The sequence below is a fragment of the Triticum aestivum genome, chromosome 6B (assembly GCF_018294505.1).
Source record: "Triticum aestivum cultivar Chinese Spring chromosome 6B, IWGSC CS RefSeq v2.1, whole genome shotgun sequence".
NCBI lineage: Eukaryota > Viridiplantae > Streptophyta > Magnoliopsida > Poales > Poaceae > Triticum > Triticum aestivum.
In genome coordinates, this window is record NC_057810.1 from 584991685 (window position 1) to 584996622 (window position 4938).

Sequence of the window (4938 nt, forward strand, 5' to 3'; positions counted from 1 at the left end):
TCTGGAATCCAACTGCTCCAAAAACTTGCATTGGATTGAGCCCACTCGAAAGTACAAGCAACGTTGCTAATTCCCATAGGATTACTCACATAGGGGCAGAAGCTCCTGCTCTAACATGCATACAGAACAAACATAGGATTGTACATATGATAAGTATCTATAAGATAAGCAGCTTGTTGTGTTAGCACCTAGACAAAAGCACCTGAGTGGACAGATCAAAACGCTGGACAGTGGCCACATCTAGCACACACGCTTTTCATATAACATTTGAAAAGAATTTTGGTGCATCCTGGATGAAAGGCTTCTTGGAGACTGAATTCGGGTGGACTCCTGGATCTCCAGTATATATATTAATCCAGGAAATTGTCCTGTGGAAAATAAAAAATATAAGAACCATGAGCTGAAGGCATGCTTGTAATTAAAACAACCTAAATGTAGTCCGCCAGGGAGAATGATACTACAAAAAAGGTTAAATCTCTTGTACTGAAAACCATGCAAAGGAGTGCCCCCACTGTAATAATCTAAATTTCCTGGGACGTATATTTAATAGCTCAATTTTGTTCAAATTTCTAGGAATATTAATCATAAAGCCGAAGAACGCATGAAAGAGCAGACCAAATATATCTACTGTACGACACCGAAAAAGATGTCCATTGGAACTATTTTGTCAACAAAATTGACAACCACAATAACCATAACAATCCTGCACAAAAGGATGGTATACACCAGAATACTTTCACTCATAAATTCTTTCCAAAAGCTAAGGTTTATTCTTAGATGCAAATATACTATCAACTCATAAAGCTGAGATATCCCTTTGGACTAGATCACCTAAGCTGGCACTAATGTCAACTTTTACTTTGCAACAATCAAAAGATATTCACACTTTCCTCTGTCCCAAATCTAATAGGTTTACAACCCTGATATATGCATTGACTACTGTCATGGTGCATTTCAAAAGCACAAGGGAAAAAGGCACAACAACCATGTGTAGGGCTGCTCCGAGAAACTCAGATGCTTAGTTTTCATCTTGATGTTGTAAGGTAGCAGCGACTCCATAGAAACAAACACATCGAAGCAAAGCGAAAATAAGAAAGATGGCTACATAGCAAGCAATGATAATGAAAGAGATTTTCAGTTATCACTGACCACCAGAACACTATCGGCTCCATAAAAATGGCTTGGTATTGATTGTTGAATGCAGAAGAACTGAATATACAAGAATAAGCCATAAGGCACACTTCTCACAAAAAAAGAGACGGCCACCGTGAAGAAGCACAGGCCTAGTATTTCTGTAATAACAAAGATGCTACTGTTCGATATAAGTAAACTATGCCATGAGCAAAAGGAAAACATGCATGTAGCTAGAAATCAAAGAATACACATGTAGCTAGAAAGAAAGGAAGCAAACCTCGAGCAGCAAAACAGAGTTACAACACAACAAAAGATCAACATGTGGCAACATAGGAGATCGCATAACCTGGTAAATAAATATAAATGAAGTAGTCAGAGCAGGCAAAGAAAACTTCATGCGCCAAGGCATTAAAACATTTTGCAGTTCAGTTTGCAAGTTCAAAATTGACACCATGGCGGCGCACAACTATAGAGTAAAATATGGATTGCAACTGAAATATCTCTCCTTGTATTTCCTATATTCCACACACCTAAATTAAACCAGCAAGTTAGCATGTAATTATTAACAAAGAAACACCACAACAACCTAATCAACCATATCCCTTCTTTAATATTTCCTTTCTTTTTTGTAATTCTAATTTTTCAACATGGCACAAGGATTTATGCCAATTTAATCTCACACTAAGATCTAAACTTAGTGTGTGGCATATGTGTTAATACCGCCAACCTAAAATCTGAGAAGAGCAAGAACAACAAAACTGAGAAAGTTCCCTTGGTTATTCTAAATTTTTGTCGAACTGGCAAAATCATTTGTAGGCAACTCAAGTTATACGCCGCGTGCAAGAAGTGAACTTCCTCAGAAACCTCACAAATGTACGACAAGTCAGGTAAGTAACAATATATTGAGGATGAAAAAAATACTTATCAATACATGAGTTGAGAAACCAATCATATACCTTCAGATTCAATGACACAATTATCCTCGAAAGATCTTAAGCCTGGAGGGCCCTTCAACTGAACAAAAAACAGCAAGTCTGCATATCAATCAACAACACAAGAGACATATTGTTAGCAAATCCAGCAGTAAACAAAAAAACACGCTACTAATTCTTAATATCATTAACCTGTAAGATTTGTACACGCAAAGTCATGTTAGTGATTCTTACACCAAATCAGTATACCACCGCCATAGTACTACACCGTCTAATTACTATATGATTGTCAGACTGAAGAAAATCGTTGCAACCCCCTTCTGCCACTTAATGGATGCGACCTCGTGTTCCTCCGCTTTAGATCGGGAACCTGAGGGAGGAAGAACGGTCGGCGGACGATGGTTATTTCCACCCTTGTTTCAATGTGATCAGGAAGCAAATGCAATCCACTTTCAGAAAACCAAAGTATATATACCGAAAGGATCGGTGTTATAAAAATGTGAGTTACACTCCCCACTTCCATGATCCATAATAAAATAAGAGACTTAGGAAAGGGGCTAGCCTTCACAAATAGCCCAGAAAGAGCAAGCAAAACTTGCAGAGTGGAAGGAGAGCTCACCTGGACCCAAGAATCTATAGGTGGCCAAGCCAGATGTGATAGGGAGCACAGAGGATCTGAAGAAAGCATACAACTCATTAGGCAATACATTCCTCCCCTACAATCCGTGGCCATGCTCGAACCAGAGGTCCACAATGTTGCATCCAGTATCAGCACAACAGTAAGGCAAAGGCATGACTTCGGAACCTAATCCCAAAGCAGCAAAAATAAAATGGTAGTAAGGCAAAGATATGTAAAGATGCAAAGGTTGCATGAACTGGACATGCCAAAATTGACATTCTCATCTTCGAGTTCCTCCAACAATGCTACTTCCCTATTCGAGGAGCTCTCTATACCAGCCACTCGCCTACTCATCTTCATGATGCTCACCTCAGCCTGCAAATCCATAAAATTTAATTTAAGCCAAATAAGTATTTTATCAGTAACTCTCGGTCTCTAGGACAAATGTGGACCAGCTAAACTGAATATTCTACATTAGGCCAGAATCTTGACAGATTAATAACTGACATAAGCACTCCACCTGTGAACACTCGCTCTATGGGACAAATGCAGACCAAACTAAACAGAATATTCTACACGAGAACAGAATCCGGACTAATTAATAACGGCATAAGCATTGTACCTGTGAACACTCGCTCGCTGAGACAAATGCAGACCAAACTAAACTGAAGAAACATATAATTTTGTTTTTACCTTCATAACAAGCAGCATGACTAGAATCGCATCCCATGAGAATCCATAGACCTAGAAATTGCATCAGTTAGAAAGACTGCATAGAGATGGCATATGCGCAACTATTTGTCCAATTACAAAATAAGAAAGGGATATTACCAGCACACTTTGGTTATACTACTTGGTTATGTTCAAATGGTACACAAAACCGTATTGGTAGATGAAGAAACGCAATGCAAGATCTTTCAGTCCCCTCTTTTCATCCCTCTCAGAATCCATGTCCTTTCTTTTTCACCCCTCTCTCTGAATCCAGATCCTGGCAATGATCAAGCTTCCAGTCCCCTCTTTTTCATCCTTCTATCTCAAACACACATGACACATTGCAGCAAACATAACACATCAATCACTGTAATTGAAAACTGAAGCTGTGACTCTCGGTTATCCAATTTCAGTAACCATAAACTCTGTACCTAGCAGCAAAGATCTCATAAATGCACATACACATGATCACAAATTGTATCATCTAAATGCAAGAACAAAGGTTCAAAACAGGGAGGAAAATCACCTTGATTTTCTTCACCCCTTGAGCTAAATTCTTCTTCTTCTCTTCATCCTCAGATCTGTACACTTCATGTTTATAAAACCCATATATCAGCAAAGTTAAACATGTGTGATGGAGAAAGTAATAGGAAAATAGAGAGGAGCACCTCAGCAAGATTTTTGTGGCAAACTCTCCTCTTTCCTCTCTCCTTCTCCCTCCTCTCCTTCCTTCTCTCTCCCTCATCTTTGTTCTCTCCTTAAGGACCGGTCCATGGCCCCGTCATCCACGAGTTAACCGCCGCATGGTGGAGCAGCAGGCACCGCGTGACGCGAGAGAAGAGGGAGTCAAGGGCGCAGATCTGGTCGACAGAGTGGCGGGCGCGACAAGGCTGACCCAAGGACCTTGCAAGGCGCTGGATCTCGGCGGCGGCAAATCTCCTGGTGCTGCGACTAGTGATGATGGAGGAGGGGAGACAAATCCCCGGTTGCGGCGGCTGGTGATGAGGGAGGAGGGAGGAGAGAGATGGTGCGACAGTGTGGCGAGGGAGTGAGGAGGAGGGAGGGGTCGGGGGTGTGGCGGCTGGGGACTAGGGGGCTAGGGTTCACGCCCACGCCCAACCATAGACCCGCACGTCCCCACGACGCGAGCGCGCGCACGCGGCGCAACAGGAGAGGCTGCCCCGCACACTCGAAAAACTCGCACCCAGCCAATCGGAGCTAGCCCAAGCCCACATGTCACACCCCGTCCAGGATCTACCACATGGTGAAAATGGCACGGATGAATTCCTAGCGAGGATCCAACGGCCAGGAGTGAAAAAAAGATTGCGCTGACCAGCATTGAAGGGCCAACGAAGGATGCGATCGGGGGAGCATCCTGGGAGCGAGTTGGCTAGCTTCTGTTTTGTTTTAAATGTCTTTTACTTTATGCAAGAGTCAAGGTGATCTTCACCTTTCCCTTTTTCATTTTATCCTTTGGCAAGCACCTCGTGTTGGGAAGATCCTGATATATATATATATATATTCAATTGGATGTAAGTTAGC

General features: G+C 41.9%; 2 long non-coding RNA genes across 2 annotated transcripts; both read right to left on the reverse strand.

Annotated features, from left to right (window-relative positions):
• Nucleotides 1-352: 352 nt before the first annotated feature.
• Nucleotides 353-2952, reverse strand: LOC123134498 (uncharacterized). The gene is made up of 4 exons (XR_006465653.1): nt 2686-2952; nt 2259-2436; nt 2091-2168; nt 353-368 (listed from the first exon to the last, which is right to left on the reverse strand). It is a non-coding gene; the product is annotated as an uncharacterized lncRNA (long non-coding RNA).
• Nucleotides 2953-3001: 49 nt separating this feature from the next.
• On the reverse strand, nt 3002-4175 carry LOC123134499 (uncharacterized). Its single transcript, XR_006465654.1, has 3 exons — nt 4065-4175; nt 3923-3984; nt 3002-3060 (listed from the first exon to the last, which is right to left on the reverse strand). It is a non-coding gene; the product is annotated as an uncharacterized lncRNA (long non-coding RNA).
• Between the last annotated feature and the right edge of the window lie 763 nt (nt 4176-4938).